The sequence below is a fragment of the Panulirus ornatus genome, chromosome 64 (assembly GCF_036320965.1).
Source record: "Panulirus ornatus isolate Po-2019 chromosome 64, ASM3632096v1, whole genome shotgun sequence".
Lineage (NCBI taxonomy): Eukaryota > Metazoa > Arthropoda > Malacostraca > Decapoda > Palinuridae > Panulirus > Panulirus ornatus.
In genome coordinates, this window is record NC_092287.1 from 1,703,035 (window position 1) to 1,717,824 (window position 14,790).

At 43.1% G+C, this 14,790-nt stretch overlaps 1 protein-coding gene across 1 annotated transcript in view; it reads left to right on the plus strand.

Annotated features, from left to right (window-relative positions):
- Positions 1 to 251: 251 nt before the first annotated feature.
- Positions 252 to 14,790, plus strand: part of LOC139746260 (uncharacterized) — a 224,400-nt gene continuing 209,861 nt past the window's right edge. Inside the window, exons 1-2 of the mRNA XM_071657291.1 lie at positions 252 to 381; positions 8,988 to 9,072. The gene's annotated coding sequence lies outside the window, so the exon portion shown is untranslated. The remainder of the gene's footprint in view (positions 382 to 8,987; positions 9,073 to 14,790) is intronic.

A 14,790-nucleotide genomic window follows, 5' to 3' on the forward strand; every position in this document is an offset into this window, starting at 1 on the left:
TAAATACGTCAAGACGTTGAGCTTTAAATGCTTTAAGACATATCTGATCACCACAGATGTGAGAGCAGTACTCCACACACACACACACACACACACACACACACACACACACACATGAGTCAGAGGTGAACGACGCCAGAGGAACCGTGGCTACCATGTAGTACCACACGACCACATCCGACACGCTGGTACTGACGACCAGGTCGTCCACGGTGGTTCCTGGTCGTCCACGATGGTTCTTGGTCGTCCACGGTGGTTCCTGGTCGTCCACGGTGGTTCCTGGTCGTTCACGATGGTTCCTGGTCGTCCACGATGGTTCCTGGTCGTCTACTGTTTCTTCGTCATTAATCAGACAGACGTGGCCAACATGTCGTTCAATAGGTTAGTAGATGATATGTATGTAACTATATGTATCATGTACGTAGCTTAGAGATGTTGATATACGGTTTGTAGCTAGCGAGGCCTCGACACATCCCTGGTCGAAGCTGCATCGAATCCCCCTATCAAGACAGAGACATCGGTACACCCCTGATCGAAGCAGTACCGAACCCCCATGTCTCTCTCTGTTTTACGACCGAGGCTTCGCTGCATCGTTGATCGAAGCAGTACCGAACCCATTGTCTATCTGTTTTGAAACTTCGGTAAAGCTTCGAAGCAGGAATGTCCCAACACTTGCGTCCGCCTTTGTTTGATGTTTACTCCGATACATTCACTAGTTCTAACGTCATGTTGACCCAGATTCCTGGGGTCACTGAGGATGTCTTGAAGAATCTAAGTTCCTTGACATTCTGAGGGGAGAGAGAGAGAGAGAGAGAGAGAGAGAGAGAGAGAGAGAGAGAGAGAGAAGGGGGGTGGCAGGGGAGAGTGTTCTCCCCCCTCCTCCCAGGTCACACCTGCTGGCTAGGACCACAGGCCCGGGGTGAGTGATCTGGTGGCTATGGGTCGTCATGTGGTCATATTTGACTTGTGACACGTGACCCAGCAGGTCGTTATGTGTGGGTCATCAGGTCGTGATGTGACCCAGCAGGTCGTTATGTGTGGGTCATCAGGTCGTGATGTGACCCACCAGGTCTTCATCCGTGAGTAGCCGGGTCTTGACCCGTGACCCGCCATAACCTTTCCTTGTGTCTCACCAGGTCTTTACCAGGTCAGCAGATGGGTCATCCCATCTCCTAACTTGGAAGGATGCGACAGGTCATTCCAGGCTTAATTAGGTCATTAGAGGTTTCATCTGTCGCTTAATGAGCATCAAGGTAATTACATACCAGGTTATGTGAGGTCATCCCAGACTGCTCATTGTGGCCAATGATAAATCTAAAGTAATTATGGCCAGAGTTTAGTTAATTCAATGTAGGAATGTCCAACACTGAGCAATGTATTTGGCTCTTCAAAATGACCATAATTGCAGTCAACCCAGTGCATGATAATCTGTAACAACCGGAGATAAGACGGAGGAAGGAAAGATAAGATACAAGATATCTTTTTTTTTCCATATTCGCCATTTCCTGCATTATCGAGGTAGCGTTAAGGATAGAGGACTGGGCCTTAAGAGGGAATATCCTCACTTAGCCCCTTTCTCTGTTCCTTCTTGAGGAAATGATATAAGTAGTGGTATTTAAGGAGATGGTCGTTGGGTAGTTTGGTCGTTTACAGACGTGATCATGGGGGAGTTATGGGGGTCAGGTGATGGTGAGATGGTAATGGTGGCCTTAAACTATGGTGGTGATAGTGAGGTGGTGAGCATGATTGTGGTGATAGTGAGGTAGTGAGCATGATTGTGGTGATAGTGAGGTGGTGAGCATGATTGTGGTGATAGTGAGGTTGTGAGCATGATTGTGGTGATAGTGAGGTGGTGAGCATGATTCCCGTGACCAGCGTCAGCCACGTGCCACAGAGCCTGGGATCAGGTCAAAGGTCATCCCAAGTCCCAGCTGGGGATAATGTGATCACCGTCCCATTCAGTCTGATTAACTCTCCCTAATTCTAGTCATCTGTCTATCTATCTATCTATCTATCGTCCAACCCTAGCCGCGGCGGATGTGACGCAACGCCAGTGAGGTTCCTCTTCTACCCGCTAGAGGGACGACAGATATAGAAAACGGGGGAGAGAAGTTGGAATCCCTGCAATTTTCACCTATCTTTTTTTTCCCCATCATTGAGAGCGTTTTCATGTAGTTCATCCTGGCTAAAATTCCGGGAACCTTCTCCTCCCCGCCTGCCTCCGCCGATAATCCTGGGGGAAAAACCCTCAATCTTCTCAGCCATTGTATGTGGAGGAGGTGGAGGTCCACTTCCCACATCTGGAGGAGGCGGAGGAGGTCCACCTCCCACATCTGGAGGAGGCGGAGGTCCACCTCCCACATCTGGAGGAAGGTGGAGGTCCACCTCCCACATCTGGAGTAGGGTGGAGGTCCACCTCCCACATCTGGAGGAGGTGGAGGTCCACCTCCCACATTTGGAGGAGGGTGGAGGTCCACCTCCCACATCTGGAGGAGGCGGAGGTCCACCTCCCACATCTGGAGGAAGGTGGAGGTCCACCTCCCACATCTGGAGTAGGGTGGAGGTCCACCTCCCACATCTGGAGGAGGGTGGAGGTCCACCTCCCACATCTGGAGGAGGGTGGAGGTCCACCTCCCACATCTGGAGGAGGGTGGAGGTCCACCTCCCACATCTGGAGGAGGGTGGAGGTCCACCTCCCACATTTGGAGGAGGGTGGAGGTCCACCTCCCACATCTGGAGGAGGGTGGAGGTCCACTTCCACATCTGGAGGAGGCGGAGGAGGTCCACCTCCCACATCTGGAGGAGGGTGGAGGTCCACCTCCCACATCTTTTGTCGAGTGAAAGTCTCAAGTGTTTGGGAAAATGAGGCAAAGAATTGAATAATTTCTTACCATCACGACCAAAGAACAGACTAGGAATGGCTCAACCCACCCACATACAAATGTATACACACATACGCCAATACATGTACATATACATACATATGTTTCAACGTATACATGATATATATATATATATATATATATATATATATATATATATATATATATATATATATATATATATATATATATACAGTATCATCAGTGATTGGTAGGTGACACGTATATAAGACTGGCAACAGTGGAGACAGTTTGGTCTGGGTCTTAATAAGACGAGCAACAGCGACAATGGGTCGTATAACACCATCTGCCTGACACCTGGCGGCCGACATCCTCATTAGACTTCCCTAATGAGCCCATGATATTACGCTACTTGGAGAAAATGAGCTCCAGGTCCAACGATATATTATATTTTTTTTTCATCATTTTTTCTCCAGGAAATTGTTATTATGTAACATGTAATGATAGTAATGTTACAGTGGGTTACAGCACCACTAGTGTATCATCAGATTATGAGTTAGGATACCAAGAGAAGGTAATGATAGCGTGTATATGAGGTGGTTCATAATTGGCACTTGGCGCAAGATGGTACGAGTCCTGGGGTATGGTGCAATTAGCCTTTTTAACCTAACCCTTAAGGGTCGGCTTAACGTTTACGGTCAGTTTAAAGGTCGAACACTCATTCCCAGGGGTCGTAACTTTATGCTGAAGGGTCGTAAAGTCGTACTCCAGGGCCTCAGAGTCGTTCTCGAGGATCGTACCGTCTCACTCGAGTCGTACCTTCTAGCTCTAGGGTCGTACCGTCTTGCTCCAGGATCGTACCGTCATGTTCAAGGGTCATACCGTCCTGCTCGAGGGTCGTACCGTCTTGTTCAAGGGTCGTACCGTCCTGTTCAAGGGTCGTACTGTCCTGTTCAAGGGTCGTACCGTCCTGTTCAAGGGTCGTACTGTCCTGTTCAAGGGTCGTACCTAAGGGGTACTAGCAGCACTCATCCCTAACCCCCCCCCCCCAAGGGGAGGTCATGACCTGCCTCGGTCATGGGTCAGTTTGTGTCACAGTATTGTGCACGATGTTGACGGTCGGCCTACCAGGTCACCATACTCTGGTCCAGGTCACCATACTCTGGTCCAGGTCACCACACTGTGGTCCAGGTCACCACACTGTGGTCCAGGTCACCATACTGTGGTCCAGGTCACCATACTGTGGTCCAGGTCACCATACTCTGGTCCAGGTCACCATACTCTGGTCCAGGTCACCACACTGTGGTCCAGGTCACCATACTGTGGTCCAGGTCACCATACTGTGGTCCAGGTCACCATACTCTGGTCCAGGTCACCATACTCTGGTCCAGGTCACCACACTGTGGTCCAGGTCACCACACTGTGGTCCAGGTCACTATACTGTGGTCCAGGTCACCACACTGTGGTCCAGGTCACCATACTGTGGTCCAGGTCACCATACTGTGGTCCAGGTCACCATACTCTGGTCCAGGTCACCATACTGTGGTCCAGGTCACCATACTCTGGTCCAGGTCACCATACTGTGGTCCAGGTCACTACACTCTGGTTCGTTTGGTGAAGGTGAGATATAGGAGAACTCAGAGAGAGAGAGAGAGAGAGAGAGAGAGAGAGAGAGAGAGCTAACAGCCTCTTACTATCTGGTGCCTCAGATAACCAGGTCGTCATTGAGATAACATCTAAAATAACGCCCAACATAATGCCGGAAGCGGCCATTTAAATGCCCCACCGGAAACAGCCTTTTAACGGTAGACAGCCTTTAAATAACCCACATGGCAGTTACTGAGCTGACTCTGCCACCTTGTATTTAAACGTCCCAGACACGTTAGAGTTTAAACGTTCCTAGCACGCTGAAGCTTAAATGTTCCCAGCACTCTACCCGCACGTTGCACTTTAAATGTCTCTGCGACGCTAAGATTGAAACGTTCCAAGACGGGTCGATTCCTCAGTGAGGATTACTGGCGTTTAAATACGTCAAGACGTTGAGCTTTAAATGCTTTAAGACATATCTGATCACCACAGATGTGAGAGCAGTACTCCACACACACACACACACACACACACACACACACACACACACACGTCACAATCATCAGTACGTATTACTGGGTCCTCTTTACGTTTTCATTAGCTTATGAAGCCATGAAGTTCAGTACATTAGACGAAGTAATTAATTCTATAATGTTAATCAACTTTCATCTAATTAAACTTAAAGAAAACTCAGGAGAGAAAATGACTTATAAGTCTATCAGTATATTGCAAGTAACCCACGTCACATTCATACAGCAACCTTAACCTCCCTATTTCATCTATTCTCGTTTTCATTGAAAAGAAGTAGAGAAATTCATCATGTTTAGTATGTAACTTTACGTTTGTACCTGACGTTATGCTAACTAATTTACATATTCATTATGCGATACAACACCAGAAAAAAAGAAGATTCTGGATAATTACATCGAGTGAATCAAAGTCGACATGACAGTAATTAGCAGGAAATAATCTGTATATACACAAATGTACTGATACACGAACACTCATTAACACATTACTGACTCCTCGTTGATATACACAGTTTACTAACCGTCTGTTGCTCATGTAATTTAAACTATTTAATTTAAACTATTTAATTTAAACTACTTAATTTAAACTATTTAATTCAGACTATTTAATTTAAGCTATTTAATTTAAACTACTTAATTTAAACTATCTAATTACCTGAGTGTGTTTTTAATATATTTCATGGATCAGTTTCTTTACGACGCATGAGTCAATAATAAGTTTATCATTTTGTCTATAGAGCAGGAACTCTACAAATACTATATCATCATTAGCTATATCATGGCTTTCTATAAAGCTATATCAGTGGGTTCTAAACTGAGACCTTCTTAATGCGATAACACCACTATTTATACAGAGACTTCTATATAGGATAGAAATCTATGAATCTATCGTTACTGATGTTTGCATAACTTGCTCGTAACTGGGGAAAAATCTAGATCAGTCTCCCATTGATCTATTGTACGAAGTATATAGAACTAAAGTAATCTATTCTGAAATACAATTACCGCGTGAATATAAGGACAGATAATATAAATATAGCAAGCGAACACATATCGACCGTCCACCATTAAAATGTAAGTTTGACATCGAAGAAAACGGGAGTAAATAAAATATGGGCGGTGGACAACGTAGACTTCTGACTGCCCTTCAACTTTTCCTTATATTTAATTACTTAAGGCAAGGTTTGCCACAGGGTAGGGCTAGAGCGTAGTGCTCACCGCAAGATGGTTTAGAGAGGAGACTTAAGTGTTGTGTGAGTTATGAGTTGTGGAGTGTTATGTGTGAGATGTAAAGTGTGGGTGTTTGCTGGTGGCATTTACAACACACACAGACACACACAAACACACACACACACACAATATCTATCTACCATATAACACTCGACTCTGACTTGTATCTTACAGACACTGTATGCTTGCTTGTATGTTTCCCTGCGGTGAGCGTGACGCGTCAAACCAGCCAAATGTTAACTTGATGCCAGACGTCCAGTGTAGTAACCATCCCGCACACTTGGCAACCACATCTCATTTACCCTCGTTGTTTCCTCATGGAAATTGAAGATCAGATTTCCCTTATCTACGCTCAGGTTTAGATATCGGTCTGACGTTATCTTTTATCTGTCGCATAGGCCTGATGTATGATGTATGATGTATGATGTATTGATGAAGAGTTTCTGGACGATAACCTACAATGAACGATAGTTAAGATTACAGTCCAATGATGTAAAACTACACTAGTGATGATGGTCCCTGACCATTCATCCCCGCCCTCCTGCAAACTGCTCTAATATAATCATTTTTCTTCATATAATTAGATCAACGTATTTACGTAAATCATTTATTTGTTTGCTTTGTGGATGAGCGTCTTTATGACGATTGTCGATCAGTAATGCCAGGTGACTGGTCTGTTTATCAACTTGAGATGAAAGAGAGAGAGAGAGAGAGAGAGAGAGAGAGAGAGAGAGAGAGAGAGAGAGAGAGAGAGAGAGAGAGAGAGAGAGAGAGAGAGAGAGAGATGATTTTTTGAGATCAAGTATAAATAGTCCAATAATGTTATATATATATATATATATATATATATATATATATATATATATATATATATACATATTGCTATATCAATTTATGCATGTAAATACAACAAACAGTAAACATTGATCAGATTTCTCATCTGACCATAAAGTCACTAGTTTAACTTCCTGCACGTAAAGATAAACACAGAGATACTGTGCAATAAGGGGCGGTCACTGTGCTCTGCTGGGAGGGTGGGGGGTTGAAATATTACTGGAACCTGCAGCCGCTGTCTTACACTCCGGCTGAAATTATCAGAGATACATTTGAGTTCTTTTTAAAAATCTCCAGGACGTGTATTTCCTCACAGGATGCGCAAACCTATAAGGAAAATAAACTTTACGATAAGTGAGATTAATATTACACAATCTATGAAGAGGAAATGTGATGCGGAATTATAAAGTGGATTTTAACTGGATAATTTTCATTCTATTAATCAAAAGTGCTTCACTGGGTCATCACATGTAGAGCTTTCTCAGAATCTTAAAAAAATATTCTCTTTTCAATGCAGATGCCATAGCATTATATCTCTACACCATTAAACACTGATTTGAACTTGCGATTCGATCATCCCATTCGAACACTGACTCGAATACCCCCAGTCTCAAACACTGATTCGAACACGCTGTCTCGAACGCCGTAATTCGGACCTGTGATGCGCAGGTTTCTGCCTCGGTCAACGACCATTACTGACGTGTGAGACTAGCCATGACCACGGTGGAATTGCTTCATTAGTCTTGTAATTAGTTAAGGAAGAACTTTTCTGTTCTTATCAACACTGAGAAACTTTAGACAGTGTCCCACACGACAGCTCCTACCTGGCTGCCGTCATCATAACCTCACTATATTCATACGGAAAAATAAAGAAAAAAAAAAACCTATAATGAAGACGAAACTTAATGAGAAAGTTTTCAAAAAGTTGTATTAATTTCGGTCATGATAAACTTCAGTGCAGCCCTTGAGCACGACGGTACGACCCTTGAACACGACGGTACGACCCCTGAGCACGGCGGTACGACCCCTGAGCACGACGGTACATACAACCTCAAGGGTCGTACCGTTGTTCACAAGATGTTCAAGGAACTTCGCTCAAATAAAGTTTCGCTTTCAAGTGTTCTCCATGAACAGTAGTAGAATAGCTGTTTTGATGAATATGTTCCCCGTACTTGTTCAGTTTTCGATGAAGTTCTTGTATTCTCGTGAACATAAATCTCCCAGAGTTCCTAGGGTCTCAACAGATCATAACAATAACTTTCCATAACATATAGAACATTTCCACTCCTAAGTAACCATGTAATGACATCCTGGAAGCGTACGATAATTTGCATGACCTATGAGAAACTTCACTGCCTGGCGTACGATACTGTGAATTGCGTTGATATACAATTCTTTATCACAAAAATGTTTACGTCAGGTTATTCATTTGCAGATGAATGCAACTTAATTGCAAATCTGTATTGTTTTTGACATCAGTTTTACAGTTATTTTCGTTAAATGATACAACAAACAAACACACACACACACACACACACACACACACACACACACACACTAAGGCCATTACATGAAATAAGTTGACGCTTGTTAAAAAGATGTGAAACAATAAGTGATTCTAAAGAACGAATGGTGGATGAACTGTATAAACAAAATGAGGACACAGCAATTGTTGACAGTATGACAGAAGCTTTGCGAACTGTATGATAGTACAGGATGATCGAGAGACGGAGCCCCACCGGTGTACAACTCCCTCCTCTGTACAGTACAACTCCCTCCTCTGTACAGTACAAAGGAGTAATTAAAAAGATTTCCCTGATGTAAGTTCTTGATTGCCCTTGTAAGAAATCTTACATTACTGACAACCGCATAGAGAAATATCTAGGACGATGAACATAGATCATACTATTTTCTATAACTGATAAACGTTTCTGGTGTATAACATGTTCATGACGTGTTTCAGTTGCCACTTCGGAGACACGTTTTCAAGGCTTCGGTGTGAGAGCATACGAGGCAGTGAGTCACTCAGGACTGACCTCCCACCACAGGTAAGTGAACTAGTTCCAGTTTGTTTCGACAGAGTTGCTTGACCTGTCATAATTAATGTCTAAGTTTCCACTGTGTTGACCTCGTGTGTCAACCTTGTGTCCTTCACATCACTAGCTACAGCTACGAGTACAGGCAGAGCCTGTATCAAGGCCACACACTGAGTGAACCATAATAAAGGACAAAAACAACAACAAAAAATAGATATAAAAAATAGATAGATGTAAAAATAGATATAAAAACAGATAGATATAAAAATAGATAGATATAAAATGGGAGCATAATCATAACTTTTTTAAGGAGCTAGATAACCTATATTTCAAAAAAAAAAAAAATAGGTACCAGATGATAGATGTTAGTGAAGACTGAAAGGATCAAGAGTTCTAAAGCATAGCTGTGTAGGGAAAGAAACAGACATGGCAACGGCCCGTCATGTGACGCAGTCGCCTTGTGGTATGCCTGGTGACGGGGTCAACACAGGCTGCCAGCTCCCCGGCACTTTGGAAACCGTCAATATAGGTTCATATTCTGAGGTCAGTTTGGGGAGAGTTGGTGAAGTACGTGGATTACTTTAAACTCTCTCTCTCTCTCTCTCTCTCTCTCTCTCTCTCTCTCTCTCTCTCTCTCTCTCTCTCTCTGTACATATGTATGTTCCAGGAGATGTTTATGGAAGAACCATAAACGCCATCTAAACACGTAATGCTAAAGTTGCATTCAATAGAAAACGGGATGTTAGCATCCACTTGGGGCAAATCTATTGGATGGTAATGGCGTCGAGATTGGGAATCTTTTACCGGGAATGGCAACCCTGTCGGCAACAACGGCTAGTAATGGTTCCTTTCTCTATGTGTTCGGTGGAAATCGCGGTGCGGTGGCCTCCGCTCGTGGCGTGGTTGAAAGCCAAATTCGTATCGCGGAGTTAGGTTATGGCGGCCGCCGGCAACGCCATCACACTGGGCCCTGGCAGTGTGTGGCTCACACGAGCAGAGAGGAGTTTCCCTAGGCCACACCAGGCCAGGAAGTGAGCAGGTTCTACGACCGGCTAGACCAGATATAGCTTTCCTATATTGGTGGCTTACGTCACGGGAAGGTGGGTGGAGGGTGGATCCAACCTTGTCATAAATAGATGTCAAAAAAAAAAGAAAATGTAGAAAAATGTGAAATGAAATACTTAACGATACAGTAATTATATACAACACAATATATGGACGCGAACGTTATTCCTTATATATTATATATACTTTATGGGAGTTAATTTTATCCTTTAATCTTTTTTTGATAATTTAACTAACCTTTAAAATGCGATACATGATCAATATGTCTTGATGATCACGAATCTTTTAATCACTCACAAACCATGACAGACGACGTACATCAAACGCATGTACACTGATATGAATGAAATCTTATAGATGAATGCTTACAATTCAATGTCTAATGAATAACACGTGTGTGTGTGTGTGTGTGTGTGTGTGTGTGTGTGTGTGTGTGTGTAATCCCAATCAAAGGTCGGAAGCAGTTCACAAGCTGTTCTGCACTACAGAATACCACATAATAAAGAGACGTTCACACACACACACACACACACACACACATGGGTCTTGCAGTCAATCAATTTCTATTTCATACGACACGAAGCTTAGCAATTCATTTACGAAATGGCGTCCATACTCGAGAGAATTTTTTTCTATATCAAATCCAACTTTAAATCTACCTCGAAAGTTAGATGTAAGTTCTATAACACGCACGTATTTACTGGATTACATTTCATTACATTTTAAAAGCATTAAGTTGTCTGTATTGCAATATCCTTGGCTGGTTTCTTCGTAAAGTAATCGTTCTCTTTGCAAAGTAATCCGACTGGTTTCTCCATAAAGCAGTTGTTCTGTGTACAAAGTAATTCCACTGGTTTCTTCATAAGGTAATCGTTCTCCCTACAACGTAATCCACGACTAGTTACTCAATAGTTATATTTTGTGTTCTCTTCATAATGTAACCATGGAGTTTGCCTCTTGCCAACACTCTGTAATCAAACGACAAATTGAAACCTTCCCTGGTCGAATATAGTTATCAGGAAAATCTCATTAACAAAGGTGATTATCACTCACACTATTTTGCATTTATCATCACGCTAATGGAGGTAAATCCCCTGGCGATTTTTCAGGGCTTATTTTATGGATTTTTGCGGATTTATCCAGCGAGAGAAAAATGTCGCCTCCAATTTTTTGGGTTAGGAGAATGCCATGCCACACTCATGATAGATGGGATTCATCAGCTATTATCTACACGTAATAATCTATCACCTGTTAATATCTATCGTCGTTTATAACCTACTTTATCTATTATCTTGTATCACTTATCATTATCAACTGTTACCGTTTGTCATTTATTTTTCTATCATCTATAACTTATAACTTCTTTTGGTTCTAAGCTTTTAAAAAAATGGTCTCTCTCTCTCTCTCTCTCTCTCTCTCTCTCTCTCTCTCTCTCTCTCTCTCTCTCTCTCTCTCTCTCTCTCTCTCTCTCTCTCGTATACCCCTCATTACACACACACAAAAAAGAACGCACAATTTCCAACAAGCCCAGGAAGTTATGACTTTTGATCTAATTACCTCCTAATGAACCTCTCTTAATTACCCCATTACGCAAGGCACACTTTGACACCCGACATGTTAAACAGGATGTTAAAATCCTTAACAACATTCAACATTGAGGAGGGTCCTCACATGTCGGCCAATTCCCTGGATGGGAGCGTTATTCAAACGTACGAATATAAACGCTAAATGAATTTAGGATCACACAGTGACGGGCGTTTATATTAATCCAATGTCACAATGAGCTGTGGAGGTTAATCGGAAGCTTTTATTAATCCCTGATTTAAGCTCATCCCAGGATCGATACGCATTACGCTAATGTTGTATATGTACAGGTTCACTGACGCACAAAAGCAATAACAAAATTTAGAACAGCATCGAGTTGTTATGTGCAGGTATAACTGTGGGATATGTGGACAGGTCTGGGGTTATCGTCTGTGGCTTAGAGATATGGATGACATTATTATTCATTGGTTCTGGGGTGTAGAAATGTGTGTCGAGGTAGGGATACACCCCACACACTGTGGTGTATGAAGTGTCCACTATACACAAGGAATATTCTCATAGTTTCTGATGTTATGTGTATACAGACATAAGAGCAAATGTCTATGTCCCTCAGCGGGAACCTCTCTCTCTCTCTCTCTCTCTCTCTCTCTCTCTCTCTCTCTCTCTCTCTCTCTCTCTCTCTCTCTCTCTCTCCCTCCCTCTCTCCACACTCTCACACACACACATTAATCAGCGCACATTTTACAACTCAACTCTGACAATATCTTTACATTATCTAATCTGGAGCTTATTCATTACAAGCAATGTATGATCTCTCCTGATTCATTACATTTTACGTTAATTGCGAATGTATTCCATTGTTGCAATCAAAAGCCCCGGCGGCTAGGATACATGCTGTGTTGTATCATGCTGGGAATAATGGTATGTAACACAGCCACCAGCGTCGTTGTCTGTGTGTGGCCAGAACAATGTACGTCAATCCTGTGTTAAGACTATGAACCGTCACCTCTAAGGTTTATATATATATATATATATATATATATATATATATATATATATATATATATATATATATATATATATGAGTGTATGTGTTTGTTTGTTTGTGTTTTTTTTGTGTTTGTCTTTATACGTCAAAGGCTTATATCATTGGATGAGATGCTCACGAAGTCGGGTTTGAAAGGCAACAAGAATACCCTAAAGAAACAAAGAAAGGAATGTAAGAGTCTCTGAGGTGGGAGGAAACTGTAGGGAAAGTCATGAGAAAGTAAACCGTTCCAAAGCTTCGTGGTGTAGGGAAGGAAACAGACATCATAACCGCCCGTCTACACCTCATAGTTACCCCCAGCTACACAGTAATCATGTGCCTTAGTGGCATGATGAGTGCTATGTGATCCAGCTCATGGTGTAGACATACCACCACCAGCAGCAGCCAGCAGAAACGATGTGAAAGAATGATTAAAGAAAGAACCTAGATTGCGATGTAGGGGGAGCGGGTCAAGTGATGACATCAGAACTGGGGAGCTGACGCGCCAGACAGCTTTGGATTCAATAGTGTCCAGTAGGTAGAGCTAGGGAACTTCCCACATGTGAGAGTGTTACTCTAGTCTGTTTGAGGCAGCAACTGGTGTCAAGCTGGGTTTCCAAAATGGATTGAATGAGCTAGTGATACTAAGAATGCTTGCTGTCTTTTCATGGCGATGTTAGCACAGAAGATAAGTATATCAAGAAATGATTTAGATTTACAAATAGGAATAAACTGGGTTTTCGAGGCATTACACTAAATGAGGGAGGCATTATATGGAGTCATATTACGTTTGCCTCGCCGGATAACCTGTTGTGATCAGAGGTTATAGAGGAAGTTGTGACGACACAAGATGCAGGTCACACAGGAACCACCACACGACCCGTGACACAAGATGAAGCAGGTATGACAGACGCGAAGAAATGTTGTGCTGGGTCTGTGACGTGTGACCTCCCATGATGGAGAACCCGCGAGACACAAGACGGGACAGACCTGTTGTGAGAGAGAGAGAGCGAGAGAGAGAGAGAGAGAGAGAGAGAGAGACTGATCCATCATCAGTTAACGGAGATGGATCTGCCAGGGAGGAAGTTCGACGTGAAGGACCCGTGCGATGGAGGGAAATTAAAAAGAGGGGAAGCCTGGAGGCCAAACCCAGGGGGCCAGACCATGTTATGAGTTGTGAGTTATCAGGGGTTACAACACAGGACTCCCTCCGTCGTGGTAGATAACCAAATGATAACACAGGGGAAGATAACACTCCTGGATAATGTCTGACGAAAGACACACACTGATGGTCGGAGGACAGTATGTGTTAACCAGAATGATGAAGGAAGTGTGAGCGCTAAGATGAATGATGAAGGAAGTGTGCGTTAAGGTGAATGCTGAAGTTAGTATGGTTTAAGATGAATGATGAAGGAAGTGTGTGGGTTAAGATGAATGCTGAAGGAAGTGTGTGGGTTAAGATGAATGCTGAAGGAAGTGCGTGGGTTAAGATGAATGCTGAAGGAAGTGCGTGGGTTAAGATGAATGCTGAAGGAAGTGTGTGGGTTAAGATGAATGCTGAAGGAAGTGTGTGGGTTAAGATGAATGCTGAAGGAAGTGTGTGGGTTAAGATGAATGGTGAAGGAAGTGTGTGGGTTAAGATGAATGCTGAAGGAAGTGTGTGGGTTAAGATGAATGCTGAAGGAAGTGTGTGGGTTAAGATGAATGCTGAAGGAAGTGTGTGGGTTAAGATGAATGCTGAAGGAAGTGTGTGGGTTAAGATGAATGCTGAAGGAAGTGTGTGGGTTAAGATGAATCTGGATATAGTACATATACGCAAACAAGAGGATGATGGCGAGGAAGTTTGCAGGTATGATTCCTCCTCGAGCTGGGCCATCCTAGTGTACGTCTACATGAAGAGAGAGAAAGGTTTGGGCGCAAGCAAAAGCGGAAGTGGCGAACAAGTGCAGACATAACTTGAGGGACACACTGCTTTGAAACGCAAGCAAGGATGACAACCGGTCCACGAGTCTTGCTTGTGTACACACACACACACACACACACACACACACACACATACACACACACACACACACACACACACACACACACAC